The 25528-nt window shown below is 39.7% G+C and overlaps 2 pseudogenes; one reads left to right on the forward strand and one right to left on the reverse strand.

Annotated features, from left to right (window-relative positions):
• Positions 1–6217: 6217 nt before the first annotated feature.
• Positions 6218–6751, reverse strand: LOC143676347 (ubiquitin-ribosomal protein eS31 fusion protein pseudogene; annotated as a pseudogene).
• Positions 6752–12671: 5920 nt separating this feature from the next.
• Positions 12672–13434, forward strand: LOC143676348 (pyridoxal phosphate homeostasis protein pseudogene; annotated as a pseudogene).
• Positions 13435–25528: the final 12094 nt, after the last annotated feature.

Consider the following 25528-nt stretch of genomic DNA (forward strand, 5'->3'; position numbering starts at 1 on the left):
CTTTCTTGGAATATTGGCATCCCACCTACTCTCTATAATTTAGAAAGTAAAAATCTTTGGACAAAGACCATTCAAAGACTAGTTCACCCTAGAATGAGCTGAGACTTAGCATCAAGGGATTGAGAAAACCTTCTCGACCAAAAGGGGGAAGAGGGAAATGAGACAAAATAAAATGTCAATGGCTGAGAGATTCCAAACAGAGTCGAGAGGTTATCCTGGAGGTTATTCTTACGCATTAAGTAGATATCACCTTGTTATTCAAGATGTAATGGAGAGGCTGGAGGGAACTGCCTGAAAATGTAGAGCTGTGTTCCAGTAGCCATGTTTCTTGAGGATGACTGAATAATGATAAAGCTTTCACAATGTGACTGTGTGATTGTGAAAACCTTGTGTCTGATGCTCCTTATATTTACCTTGTCAACAAACGAGTAGAACATATGGAATAAAAATAAATAATAGGGGGAACAAATGCTAAAATAAATTTAGTTTGAAATGCTAGAGATCAATGAAAGCGAGGGGGAAGGGGTATGGTAGGTATAATTTTTTTTTCTTTACTGTTTTCATTTTATTTCTTTTTCTGAATTGATGCAAATGTTCTAAGAAATGATGAATATGCAACTAAGTGATGATATTGTGAGTTACTGATTATATACGTTAATGTTTTATTTGGTTTGTTAAATTTTTTTAATTAATAAAAAAAAGACTAGTTCAGCTGAAAAGCACTTATCAAGCAACAAATAGATGCAAAGTACTTATGAGCTTGAATTTAGCAATCAGTAAACCATGAATTACATTAATAATTAACCAAAGACAATTATGTCTGTAATTTACCCTATATGTGGGTGGAGTAGGAATTGGATATTGCCAAAGTGTTGTCCAAATTATCTTCCCGTCAGATTGCGTTGGTACTGAAATTGCTATCATGAAGAGACTCTTGTTGACTGAGTCTCATTGGATCCATTAGCAGCTATTGTGACATTAGCTAATGGAAGGTCTCAGAGGGATACTGTACTGGTACATTTTTATGGGGGCAGAGAAAATGGAAAGCCTGAAGCATAAGACATTGGTCAATCAAAGCTGGCCTCATGAGCAAACAATATTGGTGACTTTGAGCAATGAAAAGTTTCTTGAGGACACCTAGTACCAGGGGAGGGAGTGTCTAAGAGGCAAAAGGGAATGGAAGGAGAGGAAGCAGAAAGGAAGTCGTCCTCCTCCAGGGTTTGGCCCTGGGCCAGTCCTGAATGCAGCTAATGGAAGGATATGGAAGAAGGGGTGCCCATCAGTCAGGGCCTCTCCACCTGGTCTGAGCCTGGGAGGGACCAAGACTCTCCGGTATGCTCTCCCATATTTGAATTCCCTGAAAAAGAAGGAAAAGAGGCCTCTTTTTTGGAGGTTTTTAACCTAATGCTCCTCTGAGGCCTCTATCTGTAAAGGTTGTCCACACTTGGGATTCTACTTCCCACGAGAAACTTCTGAGTGGAATGAGTTCCTGCTCTACCCAATTCGCTGGCCAAATTATTTTCTGAGTAGCATTAAGTCCATGACTAGCCTTCTTTTGGTGGTCTGCCATATTGTTAATGTGCCAGAAAACAGCTGAGATTAAAGCTTAATGGAGCTAAGGGAAATCATCTGTAATGAGCATTAATAAGCACAAAGTGTTAAACTATTACTGGGATTGTTCCTGAGAAAAGTTACCTTTGAAAATGGCATGAGGTTCCTTGTGGTTCACAGAGTACAGCCTCCCCTGTTCTTGACACTCTGCCAAACACAAGAAAACATTCAGTGTTTTCAATTAATTCTCCTGAACATTTTTCTCCTGCAAGCCACTGGAAACCCAAGCCATATCATAATGGGAATTATAAGGGCAAAATTTTATAGCTGTTGTACATTCATAAAATGTGAACAGCATGTCATACTTTGTAACTGTTTAATTACCTATAACTTTCTCATTTTTGTACTTGGAAATATATGAACCAGGTGGACTAGGGACTAGGTACTATTAGAATTTTCTTTAATGCACAAACTTTATTTTCCTTTTCCTGACTATTTTGCTGTAGGAATGTGTACTGTGTCAACTTGGGCTAGCTGGAACTACATTTTCTGGAATCCCCTTCTCTCTATGGTTCTGAGATAGAGTTGGCCAAAAGAAGAATCTGTACAAAATTTGGAAGGCAGCAGTGAATCAGTAGCCATTATTGTGTGAAGATGGCAGTGGTTAGGTGAAATGACAGACAAAGAGATGCCAGCAGGTTCTGAGTTACGCTTGCTTTCTCCTGGTCTATATCTAGCTCTTTCCAACTGCAATGCTACTGACCAATAGCATCCCAAGGCCCATCACCAGATGCTTGGCTACAGCCCTGCAGAAGCGGTAGCTGTGCAATGATGAAAATCTGCAACAAGAACCCTTGGTCCAGTTCTGGTAAGTGGGTGCATCTCGTTTTGCAAATTCCTTTGCAAGTCCTAAATGCCCACCCACAATAGCCCTTTAAGGAAGCAGATTGGAAACTTTCCTCTGATCTTACAACTCCTCCTTTTGGACCCTTAGTTCCTCAGCTTCTCACACAATTGTGTGATGAATCCCTTGCTCCATAATACTCATAGTAGTTCCACTTCCCTGTTTAAACCCTGACTGATACCCTTGCTTCACCAGGTTGGAGCAGTCATCCAGCCAAAAGAGATTTCACAGTTGAGTTAAAAGTTGGTTCCAACCCAGGTGGTACAACGGTGGCTCAGTGGCAGAACTCTCGCCTGCCATGCCAGAGACCCGGTGCCTGCCCGTGCAAAAAAAAAAAAAAAAAAAAGGTTCCTTCTTGTCCCTGAAGAAAGGTATACAAGGCTTCAGTATTATATTAATAATACTTTATTACATATTAATAATTCTCAATATAAATAAGGATAAATCATATAAGGCAATATTATCTGCAAATCCTCTTGTGATCTAAAATGAGGGACTGGTCTCATAAAAGGGCTTAGAAGATATATGGTTTTAAATTCTCATTTTGGGATTTCAAAAATGGTGTTAAGTAAAGTAAGTGTCAACTGTCTGCAACTGTAGGTGCCCCAATTTTACCTGCTGGTTCACAATAGTTCACAGAGGAAAAGGAAAAGGAAATTGGAAGCCATGGTTATTATGCCCGGTTTAAATGATAAAGCTCCTGTTTTTAGTCTTGAGCTGTGTACAAAGTAGTAATATTTTTTTCACCTTCTGAAAGTATATTACACAAGAAATCACCCAGGCACTAAGCCTTCCTTTATTATTCACATATTTCACCTTTTACATACCCCCAAGTGTCTCATCTCAGTTTTTGCGAAATGCAGCTTCTCCTGATTGTCTTGCGAATTCCTCCATGAACTAAAAATTTTTATCTGTCTCCTTCTGTACTTCTTAGACACACAAGGAACCATCCTAAGCCTCAAATCCCTCATCTATTGTAGACTGAGAATATTCTGCTGTGTGTCAGAAGGTGTGGCAAGAAGCCTCACGCACGTTACCAGAATATCACACATATGATGGCAAATGGCAATGTATGAAATCCTTGGTGGCCAGAGAGGTATATGTCCAGAGAAGAGATATGTGTAGCTATTCAGTAGACTAGAGAAGAAGCTAGAATAAAAATGATTCCGGGCAACAGGAAACCCAGAAGAACTGGGTTTTATCTAGTCCTGACTGCGCTAACGAGCTATATGACTGCGGGCTAATCACACATATTTGGGGGCAGAAAGTGTTAGTTATACTAATATATATTTTGCCCTTCTAAAATGCCTATATTTTATCTGAGCATGCGGAGTCAGGAATAAGGGCTTCATTTCCCAGTCTCCTTGCAGCTCGATGTGGCCATGTGCCTACATTCTGGCCAGTGGGTTATAAAAGGAAATGCTACATGGGAGCTTCCAGAAATTTCCTTAGGAGACAGCGGAGACCTGTGCCCTTCACTTCTTCTTTACCTCTTTCTTCGATTCTTCTGCTTGGGATGTGGAAGTGTTGGATGAATCGCTGTCCTGGACCATGAGGACAAAAGCCACAACTCAGTTACTGTGAAGTCCAAAGCTGGAAGTAGCCTGGGTAGCCGGTGACTGAGGAGCCCCCACATTGGACTTCTTTGTGATAGAGAAATAAATTTCTAGTTGTTTAAGTCTGTTTTTTGGATCTCTGTCACAGCCAGGCCTAATCCTAACAAACACTTGTATTACTCTTTTTCTTTTCAATTCTATACAGATGCTGTCAAATTAATATAAATATCCAATCCAAGCATTATTGCAGCAGCGGTATTTTTGACATTACATATATTTTAACCAGTGGAAATATATGTCATTTTCCTGGATGTTTTTGATATTAAGAAGAATCTTAATTTTAAAAAATGCTGGGCTTCTGCCCTTCAGGTTGGGTAGAAGTTGGAAGTAACTAGAGGAAGAAGTAGGAGTAGAAGAAAAGTCTCAAGCTTGCCATTTCCCACCTCGTAAATCCACCTCGTCAATCTACTTGGCATAAATGGAGAAAGAAAAATAAAAACAGATGGAGGAAAAGAGCCTAGCTGCTCGGTGGTGTCATCTTCAACAATATCATGGAAATTTGTCCACAGGTGACCTAAATTGCTTGCTCGGCTGGGCCTCTTGACCGTGTTTCTCTAGGATCTGTGGAGTGAGCACTTCAGGTCTTCAGTGATGAAGGGACATTTGGGTAACTCTTCCCTTTTCTCATCATCCTTTGTCATCCAGTGTCTGTACTTGAACTGGAATCTTGCAGAGCTCCCTGTTTCTCTCTGGAATTCTAACCCTCATTTCTCTCCCTGTATTTTTACCTTATTTCATCAATTTCAGCACTCCCAGATATAGTCTCCTGAATTCACTCCTATCTCTTTTCCCCTTCCTATCCTGGTTCCCCAGTAAGATGTGATATATGCACGTTTCTTTCAGAAAAGGTAGCCACAGGTCAGCTGTCCCTTCATTCAAGTGTACTAACTACATCTGGGTCTCCTGTCAAACAAGAACCCCGTATACCAAACATTTTGACCTATTTCTTCTGATCTTTACTGAAGCTTTGTGGGTCACAGAGAGGAATCAAATTGAGCAATCCATTAGGTATTTCTCTTCTCCTAAAGGCCCTCTTTGGCCTTGCTCCCAACAGGATTGTTGTAGGGAATATTTTTCTCTCCAAGTGTTCCCCACACAGCTTGCAGCCTTCCTGATTTCTCCCTCCTTCATTCTTCCCTACTCCCTAATACCTTTTCTGTGTAGACTTGAGTTCTGCCCTAGCTTTCAGCCTGTGCTTGCATTGCCCAGGCCTGCAGAAGCCAAATCTACAAAATGCTAAAGCAAAGGCCTGACAACTGACAATACTCTCTTTGGAAGGCAGTTTATCTTGTTGCCTGACTTTGCCCCTTGGGACCTCACCCTTCTACTTGCTTATGAAATGTATTTTTTCCTAAAAAATGCAATACTCTTCTCAAGGAGAATTCTACCACAGCTCAGTGAAAAATTGCTCTCCATATGCTCCTGCTCTATGGATGTCCATGAAACCATTTACTCTTCTCTTAGGTACATCCTCAATTATCAATTCTGTGCTTATTTGCTTTATGTTTTCTTAAAATGTGCTGTTCCTGGTGAACATGATCTAGAACAGTTCTGCATATGAGCTTAAAGATAGGCAGGCATTATTCTTCCAGAAAATTACCTCCTCTTGGGTTTTAATCTTTGCTGACAGAGAAACTAGAGGGCAGAATGGACTTTATTGACTTTACTTTGGGAATGGAATTGGATTAAGTAAGTCTGACCCTTAGCTCTGGGATTTAAACTACACATATAATTTCCAGAAGACTCCATTAGCCTCTACAGTAAAAGGAAAAAGGCCTAAAATCTCAGTAATATATAAAAATAAGAAGGCCATTTCATCTTGATTTGCCCAGGACGTTGTATGATTACATATTGCCCAGAATATTGTATATTGTATGATTCTACTTACATAAAATTCTTAGAACAGACAAATTCATAAAGACAGAAAGTAGATCAGAGATTATCAGGACCTGGGGTGGGGGTCGGGCATGGGGACTTATTGCTTCATAGGTACAGAGTTTCTGTTTGAGATGATAAAATTTGGGGGGGAAATGGATAATGGTGGTGGCCCAACATTGTGAATGCAATTACCACCACTGAATTGTACATTTTTAAAAATGGTTAAAATGGCAAGTATATATATTCGTTGCAATTTTTTTTTTTTAAATGTTAGTTCATGTTTTTTATTAATCCACAAACAACTACTTGTCTTCTGGTTTGTTGAAGCAGTAAGTCAGACAACACTTGCCACAGTAATGTCGGTCGAAGTGGCTGGCCATAAAAACTCCAGCACCACATTCATCTGAAGGGCATTCTCGACGAAGCCGACTAATTTTGTCATTCTCATCCACCTTATAGTATTTCAGGACAGCTAGCTTAACCTTCTTTCTCTTATGCTTATTCTTCTTGGGAGTAGTGTAAGACTTCTTCCTTTTCTTAGCACCACCACGAAGTCTCAATACAAGATGAAGAGTGGATTCCTTTTGAATATTGTAGTCAGACAAGGTACGTCCATCTTCCAGTTGCTTGCCAGCAAAAATCAGTCGCTGCTGATAGGAGGAATTCCTTCCTTATCCTGGATCTTAGCTTTCACATTTTCTATTGTATCCGAGGGTTCAACCTCAAGAGTAATAGTCTTTCCTGTCAGGATTTTTACGAAAATCTGCATCTTGGCGGCAGCTCCACCGCAGATGGCGGATCGGAAAGGCTCGTTGCAATTTTTAAAATATATTTTTTAAAAAGGATAAAGGCTGTATATTCCAACTGTCTGGGTTCAAATTCTGTATTCCCCACCAGAGTGACAAAATCAGTCAGGGCCCTTTGGTCCAAGTGACAAGAAACTGACTCTGGCTGATTTAAAGGAAAGGAAATTATCAAAAGGATAGGTGATAGCACATCCAGAATTGCCAGGATAGCTGAAGAACCATGCAGCGATACCAAATCACAGCACAGACTTGCTCGGGGGAAGCGCTCCTGCTGCATCCTTGAGCACTGCCCTAGAGCTCACTGCTGCCCCCACCAACTGCCAACACTGCAGGCACCAGACCATGGTATCTTCTGGAGAGAACTCTGCCGCCCTACAGATCTGACCCTCCTGCAGCCAGCCCTGCCCCTGAGTAGGCCTTCCGTGCCCTCTACTTCTTTATGTTACAGGACATCTACAAAATGGAGCTCCCGAGTTACCCCTTCCCAAGATATTTTTACACAACTCTTGGATATTCACTTTTACTTTACTTTTATGGATCCTTATCTACCATCCACATTGGAGCTCCTTGGTCTCTGAATTAGTCATCTGAGAATATTCTATTTCAATATTTGTATGAATATATGGTCTAATGAGCACAAAACAGGCTCATCTATGAGGCTATAAATTATCACTATAGATAAAAAAGAAAAAACTAGTGTAAAAATCCTCTGATCTAACATATTAGAGGGATATGCTAAGACTTTAATTAGAAAAGCTGTACACACAGACAAAAAGCATCAACATATCTCTCAATCTATCTCCACGGTACATATACCATGGCCTTTTGATGGCTCATATTTAGAACTTTTTTACAGACATCATCCAGCTCCTCAGAACAGTGCACAACCTAGGACTTATACAGTAGCCACTGACCCTGCTAAATCAGCAGGTCATTATTGTAGAGTATTGTACTTTTGAACTCTCTGGAGAGGTCTTGAGCAGGGAAACACGGTCTACAGTCCCACTCAAACATTTCCTACTCATTCGGCAAAGATGCCCAGGCAAAATAAATCTATGAGAAGATGAAGCACAGAATCAGAGTTAAATGGAGAGGCAGATGCTATTCAGGCGGGTCCCTGTGAGGCTGGCATTCCCATGCCCAACAAACAAGCAAGACACTGCCATGTTTGCCAAACTCCAGAAACGGAAAGCTGAGCCTAGGCTGCTGTTGACCAATGAATGTAATGGACGATGACTAGATTTGAAGGTGATTCAAATGTGCCCAGCACTCAATCATGCTCTTAGGAAAGGATTCTCACCGTGGTGGGGAAGCTTTCTGTTTGAATCACTAGTGAAATAGATTTGAAATTTTGCAAAATAATCAGTAAGTCCAGATTTCAATTTTCATTCTGTAATTGGATGCTGTGAGGAAATAGTGACCATAATTGTTTCTTCTGGATTTTCATATGCTGAGACTGTAAGGCAATTTTAAAACCAGAGTGGAAACAGAGGCAGGAGCCAGGTTATCTCGCCTATGTGAATTTTTTAAAAAACGTGGTTTTTTTTAATTTTAAATACTTTCAAATTTGCAGGACAGATGTAGAAATTATATAAACCCCAAACAGAGAACTCCAACATAACCCTGTCTCCCCAGATACCTACATCCACCAATTTTAACATTTTGCCCCATCTGCCATATCAGTCTAACCATTTATCCATCTTTCTATCAATCCATCTGTGTATCTGTCTATTTATCAATGTATTTTTCTGAACCCTTGAGTGTAACGTGCACAGATCATACTCCTTGAACATTTAGTAATTCCAAATATATTTCCTGAGAATAAGGATATTCACTTATGTATTCACCTTAAGTGTGGTTAAGTTCTAGAAATTTAACATTGATATGAAGCTTACAGTCCATATTCCAATTTTTTCATATGTCCCAATAATGTCCTTTAAGACTTCTTTCTTCCCTTGTTAGATCCTGTCCAGGATCATGTTTTGCCTTGTCTTTGTCATTGTCTCTTTAGATGCTCTTTTTCCTTTCTTATGGTGGGAACATATACACAACTTAAACTTTCCCGTCCCAACCACTCCCAAGAATACCATTCAGCAGGATTAATCGCCTTCACAAAATTGTGACACCCTCATTCTATCACAAAATCTCTCCCATTTCCCCAAATGAAACCCTTCACGCATTTTGCATTAACTCCCCATTCCTCCTGCCCCGTGCCCTTGGCAACCTGTACTTTATGAGCTTGTGTATTCTCTAAAACTTTCTTTGTGATTATCATGGGACATAAATTTGGCATCCTAAATCTATAACAATCTCATTTGTTTGATACCAAATTAACTTAGTGGCATACACAAACTATATTCCTATAACTCTCCCTTCTCCTACCCCTGTGTAGTTCTTGTCACAAATTACATGGTTATACATTAGGAGTCCAAAACCACTGATTTCTCATTACATTTTGTTTTTTCCTTTTAGATCTTGCACAAAGTAAAAGGTGGAGTTACTGACTAAAAATACAATAATATCAGTTTTTATATCTACCCTTGTTCTCATCCTTACTTGAGAGCCTTGTTTCTTCGTGTGACTTCCATCTATTGTCTATTGTCCTTTCCTTTCAGCCTGGAGAACTCTCTTCAGTGTCTCTTGTAGGACTGACCTAGTGGTGATGAACTCCCTCAAATTTTGTTTATCTGGGAATGTCTTAATTCCTGCCTCATTTTTGAGAGACAGTTTTGTTGGATGTAGAATTCTCTGTTGTCAATTTTTTTTTTTTGTTTGTTTGTTTTTTAGAACTTTAAGTATGTCATCCCACTGCCTTCCTGCCTCCATGGATTCTGATGAACAATCGGCACTTAATCTTATTGAAATCTCTTGTATGTGACATGTTGCTTCTCTCTTGCAGTGTCAGAATTCTCTCTTTATCTTTGGCATTTGGCAGTGTGCAATATATCACTGCAGTATATCACGGTGGGGAGTTTACCCTTGTTTTAGTTTGCTGAAGCTGCCAGAGTGCAATATACCAAAAATGGAATGCTTTTACAAGGGGGAATTTAAGTTGAAATGTGAAACTTCCACATTTCTCAGGCTATGAAAATGTCCAATTTAAAGCAAAGCTATAAAAATGTCCAACCTAAGGCACCCAGGGAAAGATACATTGGTTCAGGAAGGTTGATGACATTCAGGGTTTCTCTCTCAGCTGGGGAGGCACATGGCGAGATCTGCTAGCCTTCTCTCCAGTGGCTCTCCGGGGCTCTGTCTGTGCTGCTGGCTCTGTCAGTTCTGGTGGCTCTTGTAGCTCTCATGGCTCTAAAGCTTTTTCCAAAATGGTTCCTTTTAAAGGGATCCAGTAAGCAACCCCACCTTGAATGGGTGGAAACACATGTCCATGGAAACCATCTAATCAAAAGTTACCACCCACAATTGAGTGGGTCACATCTCCATGGAAACTATAAAAAAGATTCCACCCAGCAGTATTTAATGAGGATTAAAGGACATGGCTTTTCTGGGTACATAATAGCTTCAAACCAGCACAACCCTGTTTGGAATTCATTGAGTGTCTTGGATGTGTATGTTTATATCTTTTGTAAATTTGGGACATTTTCAGTCATTTTTTTTTTTTTAAATATTCTCTCTGCCCCTGTCTTTCTTTCTTCTCCTTCTGGGACTCCCAATGCATGCATATTGATACTCTTGATGGTGTCCCATGGGTTCCTTAGGTTCTGTTCACTTTTCTTCATTCTTTTTTTTTAACGTGGGCAGGCACCAGGAATCGAACCTGGGTCCTTGGGCATGGGAGGCAAGCACTCTTACCTGCTGAGCCACCATGGCCCACCCTCTTCATTCTTTCTTCTTTCTGTTTCTCAGCCTGGATGATTCTGATTGTCTTATCTTCAAGTTCTTTGATTCCTTTTTCTACCTGCTCCAATCTGCCATTGAACCCCACTGGGGAATTTTAAATTTCTGTTACTGTGCTCTTCATTGTTTCATTTCTTTTTTTAATTTCCACCTATTTATTGATCTTCTCTTTGTGTTTATCTATGATTTTCCTGATTTCCTGTAGTTCCTTGTCCATATTTTCCTTTAGCTTTATGAGCCTATTTAGGACCATTTTTTTAAAGTCCCAGGCCTGCTTCTCCTCACTGATGGTTTCTAATGCTGTAATTTTCTCCTTTGCCTGGGCTATCACTTCCTTTGTTTGTTTTTTAATCTTTTGTTGAAACCTGGATATTTAGATATTCTCACAGCTTACTGCTGGAATTTAAATTCTGGGGAATCTTTTCCTTAAGACTGTATCCAGCTAGGTTATGACAGAGCTTTCCCTGAATTCCAGGAACTAACAAAAGGAGGAAAAGGAGGAGGAGGAGGAGGAAGAAAAAAATAAAAAAAAAACCTTTCTCTTTCTTTAAAGATTGACCTGTGTAAGTATTCTCACTCAGAGCTTAAAGAATAGCTCCAGGCCAAGGTTAGGGGATTCCCTAGTCCTTTCCGCATATGTGTTATGTCTTGATCATATCTGTGTAACCCTAAGAATTCCCCGTTTACACAGTTCCCTAGGAAAAGTTTCCTCATGGTCCTGGGTAGTGCACTGTATGTCCAGAAGCTAGTATCCCCTTGCCCCCAGGAAGGACTTGACTCCTTTCCCATAGCATTCTATAGGCAAGTTCTGTGAGCCACCTTCTACATGCAGGGCAAGTTCCGGGATGGTGAGTCTCTCAGGTCACCACCAGACACACTGGGCCAGACATACATGCCTCTAGTATGTGCACAAGGATTGCTGTGCTCCCTCTAGAACCAGCACCAGGGACTCACCCACTGGGAGCATGGGCCGGCTCCCTTCCAAGTCATTGAGGGGTTGAGGAGGGGGCAGCCAGGTGCCTGAGGATCCTACCCATCTAAGTAGACTTTCATTTGATTTGATGATTGCCCTGCTATTGCAGTCCTTTGAGTACTGGAGCTTTGAGAAAGATGTTTCTGCCAGTACTTGGCAGTTTTTCAAAGCTTCTGTAGTGGGGATGGAACCCTGAACCTTCTCTGCCTTCTTGATCAGGAAGAGGTCTAGCCTATGGATCTTAATTCATCTGACACACACTATAGGTTCCCCTGAACCTTGAAATTTTACTGAGAATAAATTCTGGTTGGATAAATGATGACAGTAAGTCTATTTCTGATTAAATAAAGGCTAAGCAAAAAACTACATAGTTTGTAAACAAATATGAAAACAATATGACTGAGTTGGGAAGAAAATCTATGCTCAGTATAACTAATGTCAAGGCATTAATCAGCAGTTGGCCTCATTGGACTTCCATTAGGTTACAGAGTCCCAGGGTGCAAATTAGAAAAAGACAGCTGCTTTGGGGTGGCTGAAGCCTTGGGGAAAATGGCTGTGCATTGTAGGCAAAAAAAGGTATGCTCTGGAGTACATGCCTTGGCATGGGTCCTGTTGAATTTTAGCCCTCACTTGTCCCTGAGCCTCACTTGTCCCTCACTCCTGTGGCCTGAGCCTCAGGTCAGTTTCTTGATAAGCTCTCCAGCCCTGCACTAGAAGCCGAGTGTGGAGATCTGAAGGCAGGGAGACTAACAGGAGGGTGGCAGCAGAATACAAAGCTAAGGAGAATGACCTGGACCAGGAGGTCAAGATTCAACAGAAATTACAACTAGTCCTAAGGTGTCTCCCTGTGCTGTACAAACCATGTCAGTGAGGCAAAAAAAAAAAAAAAAAAGGAATCTAGGTTGGATTTAGGTAGAGTCCCAAACCTGTAGGGTAGGGATGGAGACCATCCATGAAGGAAGGGGGAAGGTATGCCAATGCCTGACCAGGGTCATGGGACCATAGACACTAGGCATGTGGGTCAGCTTCCAGCAGACATCTCACTAATGGCTCAGGATTAAGATGAAACTAGAGGACATTGGCCCCAGGGGATGTGGAAAGCTGGCGGCATGTTGACTGAGCTGAGCTTTGGGCTCATGCTGTGGGCGGTGAACGAGCGATGCAGCAGGTGGTGGCATGGCAGCTGCCAGATCTCCCAGCCGTCCAGACCTGGCTAGAGCCATCAGCAAAACCAAACCAGCAGACATGTTGATCCAGGCCTATGAGCATGGTCAGTACACTTTTGGGGAGAACTATGTTCAGAAACTGCTAGAAAAAGCATCACTTCCTAAAATTCTGTCTTCCTGCCCTGAAATCAAATGGCACTTCATTGGCAACTACAGAAGCAAATGTCAACAAATTGATAGCTGTCCCATGAAGGATCTCTTCACACTGGAAACAGTGGAGTCTGTGGATTTGGCAGAAAAAGTAAAGTTTCTGGCAGGAAAAAAAATTCTCCAGAAAGGTAAAAGTCATGATGCAAATTAACACCAGTGGAAAGGAGAGTAAACCTGGCCTTCCATGGTCAGAGACAGTAGCCGTGGTAGAAAACACAAATGCCAAGTGCCCCAGCCTGGAGTTTGTTGGATTGATAAGCAGAGGAAGCTTTGGGCATGATCTTAATCAAGGACCAAATCCAGACTTCCAGATGTTACTGTCACGCTGGAAGGAGCTGTGTAAAAAGCTGAGCATCCCCAACAAGCACATTGAGCTGAGCATGGGCATGACCATGGACTTCCAGCACGTAAGAAACCTGTCCTGGACAAGTCTGCAGCAGACCTGAAGGTCACTGTGGAGGTCATCCAGGAACATTGAGGCGAGGTACAACCTGGCAGTAGCCCATGAGCTGTGAGTCCTTACCAGGAAGACTGAACTATGTACTAATCTAAATTTTAGTTTTCATATTCCCTGCATTACAGCACAACCATGCTCTCCTTATGACCTGCCTAGAGCACACTAATTATTTCTGTTGATGGAAACCATCTGTTGTTAGTCTCTGACATAGGATAGTCACTTCACCCAGTGGCTTTGGATTAGATTTGAGGAATCCAGACCTTTCTAAAGAGAAGACACAAAATTAACAGCATGGAATCAAGCTCAATCTTGAATCCCACACAGAAGCACCAACCAATCATGAATGCTTTCTCCAGACTAAAGTTTGGGTCACTGATGCCTATAATCACTGAAGTGGATAGGGATTCCCAGTTGTTGCCGGAATTAATAGAAAATTCCACTCCCTCATTGTTACCAACTTCATACACACTCCCCAGAGTTCAGTCCCCATCTTTTACCTTACCAAGTTGGTATCTGAAGACATTCTGTCCTCTAGAAGGGTGGTCCAGGTAATTTTAGGTTAGCCCCCCATCCAAATTGCTGCCTATGAGAGTTCATCATTGACCACCCTGGGGGATTGACCTTGAAAGTTGTAGCAGTCACATATTGGCCTTGGGCCCTTCTCTCATTCTCCTGAAGAGACAGGACTTTGACCTTTTTCCTCCAGGACCCACAGTGGTGAGAATTTAATGATACAATTTCTCCTCCACCATAATTTTCTTGATGATGATTATTTGTCAAAGACAAACCTGTGAATCTCATGGCTCCCCAGCAATAAGATGCCATCAATGCCAGTTCAAGCACATGGTTTCAACGAGGGCTGGCCTTGAGATTCCTTTCCCTGAGGAGCGCTTTCCAACCACATTAATATCCTCTTCACTTTATTTGTAAGTTAGAATTTTGCAACTCTTTTGATTGCTAATAAAGTAGCAAAAGTTTTAAAAAAACAGAAAGCATGACTCTCACTCATGGAAGAAGGCTTCAGTGCAGGTAGTTGTTTTTTAGATGGTATTTTCTCTTATTTATTCAAGCCCAGTCTTTAATTTTATGAACTAATTTTCAGAACATGTTGCTGCTGCTGAATGTAATTTTGTAAAACTTGACCCATTATGATTCTTGTACTGTTTCAATCAAAGCTACATGCAATGTTTCCATCTGTTAAACAAAAACATGAGATTGAATTATACCATCTGTGTCAATTAAAAAAAAGAAAGTGCAACTAGAGCCTTGGGTCCATAAAATAAAGGGGAGAATGCCTGAAGACGGGGCTCTGAGGTTAGGAAAATCACCTCCAGAGCCCTGAGGCTGGAGCCATTAGGAGATGGAGAAAAGAGATACTGATTGATGTCAGATCAGCTGGGTTGAAAGAAAACAGTAACAAAGAGTTGTTCAAAATAAAAATGTGTATTAATGTTCATTAGTAGTGGATCTAGTTTCCTCATTATATACAGAAACCAAAAGAATATTTGGGCCTGTTGAAGGATTTTCAACTCTGGCAGAGAGGGATACCCCATGTTCTTATGATTACAGCTTACCAAGAACTTAATTGGCTCCTTCAGGCAACATTTTTGAAAGTTTTCTATTTCCTACAGATAACCATCAAGCTGTAAATCTCATGTTCGATCCAAGAGAAACGCCAGTTCAGAAAAAGATAACATCTGATGGCTTAGGAGTGAATTTACTGAATTATATTTGCAAAATAACCAGAATTGAGGCTCAATGAATTGAGCCTGCAAGTGAAATGGAAATGAGTGGTTCAGAACAGAGACAGAATAATGCCAAATTCTAATCTCTCTCGATCACATCTGTGGAGGCAGAGGCTCTGGGTTTTTGTTTCAGTTTGTCATTCTAGTCTAACCCACATACAAATGGACTGGCTAACTGAGGTATAATCATTGTGTCCCCAGTGGATCCATTTTTCTAGAGAGTTTCAAATCATCTCAAAGCCACAGTCAGTTTAAATATATTTTCTTTGCAACTCATGAAAGATATGTTACATTCCTCTGCCATGCAGAATATGAATATTATCATATGAGCAAAAGACTGCCCAGATGTTTGTTATTATGAATCACTAAAATCCAAGAAAACATGGGGGTCTTTTTTCTTCTAAAGAAAATTTATCTACAACTTATAGTATAAAGGACTATAAATATATCACATCTTACAACAAAAAAAATCTACAAAATCTTTGAAAATGGAAATTATGATGTAAATGCTATTTTTCAGTTTTGTTTACCACAGCAGCCTGAGATTAATTGGTGTATATAAGGCATTTCCTTTATATTATATGATTGAAGTGAAAAGTTTCCACAATGTTCCATCCAAATAATCTTTGAAGAGTATTACCTAGAACTTTAATTTTTATTTTAATTGTTTAATATTTTAAAATAATTTTAAATATTTGTATTTTTTATTTCCTGAACCTTTTTAAGGAATAATTTTATTGCGATATGTTCACACACCATACAGTTCACCCAAAGTATACAATCAATGGCTCACAATATCATCACATAGTTGTATATTCATCACCATGATCATTTTTAGAATATTTGCATCACTCCAGAAAAAGAAATAAAAAGAAAAAAACAGTCATATGTCCCAATACCCCTTATCCCTCCCTCTCATTGACCACTAGTATTTCAATCTACCCAATTTTTTTTGTCCCTTATCCCCACCCCTTTATTTCTTTATTTTTTATCCTTATTTTTTAACTCATCTGTCCATACCCTGGATAAAAGGAGCATCAGATACAAGGTTTTCACAATCACACAGTTACATTGTAAAAGCTATATAGTTATACAATCCTCTTCAAGAAATCAAGGCTACTGGAATAGAGTTCAACAGTTTTAGACTGTCATATAGACATGTCATATAGACATCCCTTTTTAGTTTTTAGGATGTCATATAGACATCCTTTTTAGTTTATGGTGTATTAGAGTAACTGGAGGGAAGTATACAGTTCAACAGTTTTAGGTACTTCCCTCCAGTTACTCTAATACACCATAAACTAAAAAGGGATGTCTGTATGATACATAAGAATAACTTTTGACTTGTTTGAAATCTCTCAGCCACTGAAACTTTATTGTCTCATTTCTCTGTTTCCTCTTTTGATCAAGAAGGCTTTCTCAATCCCAGGATGCCAGGTCCTGGTAAATCCTAAGAGTCCTATCCCAAATTGCAAGGGAGGTTTACACCCCTGGAAATCATGTCCCACATAGTGGGTAGGGCAGTGAGTTCACCTGCTAAGTTGGGTTAAAGAGAGAGACCACATCTGAGCAACAAAAGATGTTCTCTGGTGAAGTGCAACAGTGGCTCAGTGGCAGAATTCTCACCTGCCATGCAGGAGACCCAGGTTCATTTCCCAGAGCCTGCGCATGCCCCCCCCCCAAAAAAAGAGGTCCTCTGGGTGTGACTCTTAGGCCTAATTATAAGTAGGCTTAGCCTATCCTATGCAGGGATAAGTTTTATAGACGTGAACCCCAAGATCAAGGGCTCAGCCCATTGAATTGTTTGTCCCCACTGCTTGTGAAATTATCAGGAACTCCCCAGATGGGGAAGTTGAAATATTTCCTCCTTTCTTTCCAGCCTCCCAAGAGAACTTTTCAAATACTTCTTTATTCACTGCCCAGATTACACTGAGATGTATCAAGGCATCACACTAACCTGGACAAACCAACAAGATCTCATGCCCTATTCAAGATTCCATGTAGTTATCATGTTCAAATAAACTGACGATACAAGTTAAATTAGGTAATGCACTACTGAAAATATAAATTTTGCCCCAAATAAATATCTATTATTTTGGTCTCACAAACAAGTTGAGGGTTTAAAATATAGACCATATCATCATTTACCCTGTATTATGATTTGCCTTAGTCTTGTCCATATCTGCTTTATTCATATCTCTAGTCAAAGTCTGATCACTTTTTCAACTTTTTTAACAGTTGCTATATGGGATAATGCTGACTTTCACAGCCTCAGAGCTTTAACTCTGAGTCACATAAATACCCAAAGTTTCAGGGAACAACTAAGTTTTACACAAATAGCTCAGCATCTTGGAATTTAGAAATAACAGTTACAACTCCAGAATAGATGTGACTGTTGTAAGAGCTTACAATCTAGGACCTTTTACAAAAGGCCCCAACCTGAATAACCCATGCTTTCAACTTCAATTCTTCAAGTTTTTATATTATAGCTAGTCCATATGGGTGAGGCATGATAATATTTAGTCTTTTTGTTTCTAACATTTCATTCAACATAGAATCCTAAGTCTCATTCATCTAGTTGCATGCCTCACAACTTCATTCCTTCTGGTGGCCACTCAGTAGTCCATTGTATGTATCCACCATAGTTCCTCCTTCCATTCCTCAGTCATTATACCCTGAGGCCACCTCCGTCCATTGGGAATTGCAAATACTGCCCCTTAAACATCAGTGTGTAAATGTCCATTCATGTCCCTACTCTTAGTTTCTCCAGGCATATACCTAACAATGGGGTTGCAGGATTTCTGAATCTTCAGGGAAAGAGAATATTTGGTAAATGTACTAGCAGTTGTTTTACAGAAGAAAAAGAGCTTTACCAAGTGATTACAGAGTGTAATAACTGTATAGGGTCACTGAATCACAGTTGGGGGACATTTTAATAAATAACTAGACTCAACCATGAGTCAATCTTATCTTGGTAAAAAAATAAACAAAAATTTTTAATTGACTATTTTTTAATCTGATATGTTCAATTATGTGAAGATATTGAGAGGAAAATACACATACACACAAAAACCACACACACAACCCAACCAATGAGATAATGGACTAAACATTTCTAACTAATAAAAATAAAGTGACAACAGTCAATATCTGTTGGGAACCTACTATGAGTTCGACAGAATGCTAAGGCGTTACACGTACTATTTCTTTATTCTAATAATGCTTTAAAACAGATGCTGTTATTATCTCCAATTTACATTTAAGAACACTGAGGCTTGAGGGGGCCAAGATGGCGGCTTAGTAAGGTACGTGCATCTTAGTTCCTCCTCCAAAGTAATTACTAGGTGAACAGAAACAGTGTAGAACAGCTCCCGAGGCCACGGCAGGGAATGGACACACAGCGTACCCCAGTCTGGATTGGCTAGTCTGACTGCGAGACTCGTCTGCGGTGAGATCCGCGAGCGACGCGCGACCCCCCGAGCAGCGGCAGCTGTGTCGGTCGGAGCTCCTCCCTCCCTCCTTCCCCGGGCCGGCTGAGAGTCTCGGAGAGGCAAGTTTCCCAAGCCGCGGTGGCCGACGCCCCTCTTTTGCGGGCGGCTTCCTGGTCCGGCTACAAGTCTCGGATCAGAGGGCTACCCAAGCCGCGGTGGCCCTCCCCCGTGGGCGGCTTTCTGGTCCGGTGGCGAATTCCCCAGGCCACGGTGGCCGCGACCGACGCCCCTCCTCCGCGGGCGGCTTCCTGGTCCGGTAGCGAATTCCCCGGGCCCGCTGCAGCTGACGACCGACACCCCTCCATGGAAAGGAGGGAATTTCCGACAGTGGCAGGGACTGGGTCCAACCAAACACCAATAGGGGAATTAATAAAGGAGCCACAGGGTCCCCTCAAGCTGCGGCGGCTGATGCCCCCACCACGCGCGGCCCCCCGAACAAACTGAGAGAATTGGATCGGAAATCCCCAGGCCACGGAGAACGGTGACTGGGGGATCCCTTCCAAACACGTGAGACAAACATGTGCCACGAGCGCCACCTACTGGGCAGGATAAGAAAAACAGAACCCAGAGATTTCACAGAAAAATCTTACAACCTTGTTGGGTCCGACACCCAGGGAAATCTGACTAAATACCCAGACGCCAGCAGCAGAAGATAACTGTCCACGCTCAGAAGATTGAGAATATGGCCCAGTCAAAGGAACAAACCAATAGTTCAAATCAGATACAAGAGATGAGACAACTAATGCAGAATAGATAAACAGAAATGGAAAACCTCTTCAAAAAGGAAATCGAGGGCGGGCCGCGGTGGCTCAGCGGGCAGGAGTGCTTGCCTGCCGTGCCGGAGGACCCCGGTTCGATTCCCGGCCCCAGCCCATGTAAAAAAACAAACAAACAAACAAAATATAATAAAAACAAGAAAATGTTTAAAAATGTTTCCCTTTCTTCCTCCCTTCCTTCCTTCCATCCTTCCTTCCTTCTCTGTCTTTCCTTCCTTTCCTCCCTCTCTCTTTAAAAAAAAAAAAAAAAAAAAAAAAAAAAAGGAAATCGAAAAATTGAGGGAGGACATGAAGAAGACATGGGCTGAACAAAAAGAAGAAATAGAAAAACTGAAAAAACAAATCACAGAACTTATGGAAGTGAAGGATAAATTAGAAAAGATGGAAAAAACAATGGATACCTACAATGATAGATTTAAAGAAACAGAAGATAGAATTCGTGATTTGGAGGATGGAACATCTGAATTCCAAAAAGAAACAGAAACTATCCAGAAAAGAATGGAAAAATTTGAACAGGGTATCAGGGAACTCAAGGACAATATGAACCGCACAAATATACGTGTTGTGGGTGTCCCAGAAGGAGAAGAGAAGGGAAAAGGAGGAGAAAAACTAATGGAAGAAATTATCACTGAAAATTTCCCAACTCTTATGAAAGACCTAAAATTACAGATCCAAGAAGTGCAGCGCACCCCAAAGAGATTAGACCCAAATAGGCGTTCTCCAAGACACTTACTAGTTAGAATGTCAGAGGTCAAAGAGAAAGAGAGGATCTTGAGAGCAGCGAGAGAGAAGCAATCCATCACATACAAGGGAAACCCAATAAGACTATGTGTAGATTTCTCAGCAGAAACCATGGAAGCTAGAAGAGAGTGGGATGATGTATTTAAGTTACTAAAAGAGAAAAACTGCCAACCAAGACTCCTATATCCAGCAAAATTGTCCCTCAAAAATGAGGGAGAAATTAAAACATTCTCAGACAAAAAGTCACTGAGAGAATTTGTGACCAAGAGACCAGCTCTGCAAGAAATACTAAAGGGAGCACTAGAGCCAGATACGAAAAGACAGAAGAGAGAGGTATGGAGAAGAGTGTAGAAAGAAGGAAAGTCAGATATGATATATATAATACAAAAGGCAAAATGGTAGAGGAAAATATTATCCAAACAGTAATAACTCTAAATGTTAATGGATGAATTCCCCAATCAAAAGACATAGACTGGCAGAATGGATGAAAAAACAGGATCCTTCTATATGCTGTCTACAGGAAACACATCTGAGACCCAAAGATAAATATAGGTTGAAAGTGAAAGGTTGGGAAGAGATATTTCATGCAAATAACAACCAGAAAAGAGCAGGAGTGGCTATACTAATATCCAACAAGTTAGACTTCAAATGTAAAACAGTTAAAAGAGACAAAGAAGGACACTATATACTAATAAAAGGAACAATTAAACAAGAAGACATAACAATCATAAATATTTATGCACCGAACCAGAATGCCCCAAAATACGTGAGGAATACACTGCAAACACTGAAAAGGGAAATAGACTCATATACCATAATACTTGGAGACTTCAATTCACCACTCTCATCAATGGACAGAACATCTAGACAGAGGATCAATAAAGAAATAGAGAATCTGAATATTACTATAAATGAGCTAGACTTAACAGACATTTATAGGACATTACATCCCACAACAGCAGGATACACCTTTTTCTCAAGTGCTCATGGATCATTCTCAAAGATAGACCATATGCTGGGTCACAAAGCAAGTCTTAACAAATTTAAAAAGATTGAAATCATACACAACACTTTCTCGGATCATAAAGGAATGAAGTTGGAAATCAATAATAGGCGGAGTGCCAGAAAATTCACAAATACGTGGAGGCTCAACAACACACTCTTAAACAACGACTGGGTCAAAGAGGAAATTGCTAGAGAAATTAGCAAATACCTCGAGGCAAATGAAAATGAAAACACAACATTTCAAAACTTATGGGATGCAGCAAAGGCAGTGCTAAGAGGGAAATTTATTGCCCTAATGCCTATATCAGAAAAGAAGAAAAGGCAAAAATGCAGGAATTAACTGTCCACTTGGAAGAACTGGAGAAAGAACAGCAAACTAATCCCAAAGCAAGCAAAAGGAAAGAAATAACAAAGATTAGAGCAGAAATAAATAAAATTGAAAACAATAGAGAAAATCAATAAGACCAGAAGTTGGTTCTATGAGAAAATCAATAAAATTGATGGGCCCTTAGCAAGATTGACAAAAAGAAGAAGAGAGAGGATGCAAATAAATAAGATCAGAAATGGAAGAGGAGACATAACTACTGACCTCACAGAAATAAAGGAGGTAATAACAGGATACTATGAACAACTTTACGCTAATAAATACAACAATTTAGATGAAATGGACAGGTTCCTGGAAAGACATGAACAACCAACTTTGACTCAAGAAGACATAGATGACCTCAACAAACCAATCACAAGTAAAGAGATTGAATTAGTCATTCAAAAGCTTCCTAAAAAGAAAAGTCCAGGACCAGATGGCTTCACATGTGAATTCTATCAAACATTCCAGAAAGAATTAGTACCAACTCTCCTCAAACTCTTCAAAAAAATCGAAGCGGAGGGAAAACTACCTAATTCATTCTATGAAGCCAACATCACCCTCATACCAAAACCAGGTAAAGATATTACAAAAAGAGAAAACTACAGACCAATCTCTCTAATGAATACAGATGCAAAAATCCTCAATAAAATTCTAGCAAATTGTATCCAACAACACATTAAAAGAATTATACATCATGACCAAGTAGGATTCATCCCAGGTATGCAAGGATGGTTCAACATAAGAAAATCAATAAATGTAATACACCTCATCAACAAATCAAAGCAGAAAAATCACATGATCATCTCAATTGATGCAGAGAAGGCATTTGACAAGATTCAACATCCTTTCCTGTTGAAAACACTTCAAAAGATAGGAATACAAGGGAACTTCCTTAAAATGATAGAGGGAATATATGAAAAACCCACAGCTAATATCATCCTCAATGGGGAAAAATTGAAAACTTTCCCCCTAAGATCAGGAACAAGACAAGGATGTCCACTATCACCACTATTATTCAACATTGTGTTGGAGGTTCTAGCCAGAGCAATTAGACAAGAAAAAGAAATACAAGGCATCAAAATTGGAAAGGAAGAAGTAAAACTATCACTGTTTGCAGACGATAGGATACTATACGTAGAAAACCCAGAAAAATCCACAACAAAACTACTAGAGCTAATAAATGAGTACAGCAAAGTAGCAGGCTACAAGATCAACATTCAAAAATCTGTAGCTTTTCTATACACTAGTAATGAACAAGCTGAGGGGGAAATCAAGAAACGAATCCCATTTACAATCGCAACTAAAAGAATAAAATACCTAGGAATAAATTTAACTAAAGAGACAAAAAACCTATATAAAGAAAACTACAAAAAACTGCTAAAAGAAATCACAGAAGACCTAAATAGATGGAAGGGCATACCATGTTCATGGATTGGAAGACTAAATATAATTAAGATGTCAATCCTACCTAAACTGATCTACAGATTCAATGCAATACCAATCAAAATCCCAACAACTTATTTTTCAGAATTAGAAAAACCAATAAGCAAATTTATCTGGAAGGGCAGGGTGCCCCGAATTGCTAAAAACATCTTGAGGAAAAAAAACGTGCTGGAGGTCTCGCGCTGCCTGACTTTAAGGCATATTATGAAGCCACAGTGGTCAAAACAGCATGGTATTGGCATAAAGATAGATATATTGACCAATGGAATCGAATAGAGTGCTCAGATATAGACTCTCTCATCTACGGACATTTGATCTTTGATAAGGCAGTCAAGCCAACTCACCTGGGACAGAACAGTCTCTTCAATAAATGGTGCCTAGAGAACTGGATATCCATATGTAAAAGAATGAAAGAAGACCCGTATCTCACACCTTATACAAAAGTTAACCCAAAATGGATCAAAGATCTTAACATTAGGTCTAAGACCATAAAACAGTTAGAGGAAAATGAAGGGAGATATCTTATGAATCTTACAACTGGAGGCGGTTTTATGGACCTTAAACCTAAAGCAAGAGCACTGAAGAAGGAAATAAATAAATGAGAGCTCTTTAAAATTAAACACTTTTGTGCATCGAAGAACTTCATCAAGAAAGTAGAAAGACAGCCTACACAATGGGAGAGAATATTTGGAAATGACATATCAGATAAAGGTCTAGTATCCAGAATTTATAAAGAGATTGTTCAACTCAACAACAAAAAGACAGCCAACCCAATTACAAAATGGGAAAAAGACTTGAACAGACACCTACCAGAAGAGGAAATACGGATGGCCAAGAGGCACAGAAGAGATGCTCAATGTCCCTGGCCATTAGAGAAATGCAAATCAAAACCACAATGAGATATCATCTCACACCCACCAGAATGGCCATTATCAACAAAACAGAAAATGACAAGTGCTGGAGAGGATGCGGAGAAAGAGGCACACTTATCCAGTGTTGGTGGGAATGTCAAATGGTGCAACCACTGTGGAAGGCAGTTTGGCGGTTCCTCAAAAAGCTGAATATAGAATTGCCATACGACCCAGCAATACCATTGCTAGGTGTCTACTCAAAGGACTTAAGGGCAAAGACACAAACGGACATTTGCACACCAATGTTTATAGCAGCGTTATTTACAATTGCAAAGAGATGGAAACAGCCAAAATGTCCATCAACAGAAGAATGGCTAAACAAACTGTGGTATATACATACGATGGAATATTATGCAGCTTTAAGACAAGATAAACGTATGAAACATGTAATAACATGGATGGACCTAGAGAATATTATGCTGAGTGAGTCCAGCCAAAAACTAAAGGACAAATACTGTATGGTCCCACTGATGTGAGTGGACATTCGAGAATAAACTTCAAATATGTCATTGGTAACAGAGTCCAGCAGGAGTTAGAAACAGGGTAAGACAATGGGTAATTGAAGCTGAAGGGATACACACTGTGCAAAAGGACTAGATACAAAAACTCAAAAATGGACAGCACAATAATACCTAATTGTAAAGTAATCATATTAAAACACTGAATGAAGCTGCATCTCAGCTATAGGGTTTTTTTTTTTTTACTATTATTACTACTTTTATTTCTTTTCTCTATATTAACATTTTATATCTTTTTCTGTTGTGTTGCTAGTTCCTCTAAACCGATGCAAATGTACTAAGAAATGATGATCATGCATCTATGTGATGATGTTAAGAATTACTGAGTGCATATGTAGAATGGTATGATTTGTAAATGTTGTGTTAATTTCTTTTTTTTCTTTCCATTAATAAAAAAATAAAAATAAAAATAAATAAATAAAAAAACCAGAAAAAAAAAAAAAGATAGGAATACAAGGGAACTTCCTTAAAATGATAGAGGGAATATATGAAAAACCCACAGCTAATATCATCCTCAATGGGGAAAAATTGAAAACTTTCCCCCTAAGATCAGGAACAAGACAAGGATGTCCACTATCACCACTATTATTCAACATTGTGTTGGAGGTTCTAGCCAGAGCAATTAGACAAGAAAAAGAAATACAAGGCATCAAAATTGGAAAGGAAGAAGTAAAACTATCACTGTTTGCAGACGATAGGATACTATACATCGAAAACCCGGAAAAATCCAGAACAAAACTACTAGAGCTAATAAATGAGTACAGCAAAGTAGCAGGCTACAAGATCAACATTCAAAAATCTGTAGCATTTCTATACACTAGCAATGAACAAGCTGAGGGGGAAATCAAGAAACGAATCCCATTTACAATTGCAACTAAAAGAATAAAATACCTAGGAATAAATTTAACTAAAGAGACAAAAAACCTATATAAAGAAAACTACAAAAAACTGCTAAAAGAAATCACAGAAGACCTAAATAGATGAAAGGGCATACCGTGCTCATGGATTGGAAGACTAAATATAGTTAAGATGTCAATCCTACCTAAATTGATTTACAGATTCAATACAATACCAATCAAAATCCCAACAACTTATTTTTCAGAAATAGAAAAACCAAT

Source organism: Tamandua tetradactyla, chromosome 3, assembly GCF_023851605.1.
Source record: "Tamandua tetradactyla isolate mTamTet1 chromosome 3, mTamTet1.pri, whole genome shotgun sequence".
Lineage (NCBI taxonomy): Eukaryota > Metazoa > Chordata > Mammalia > Pilosa > Myrmecophagidae > Tamandua > Tamandua tetradactyla.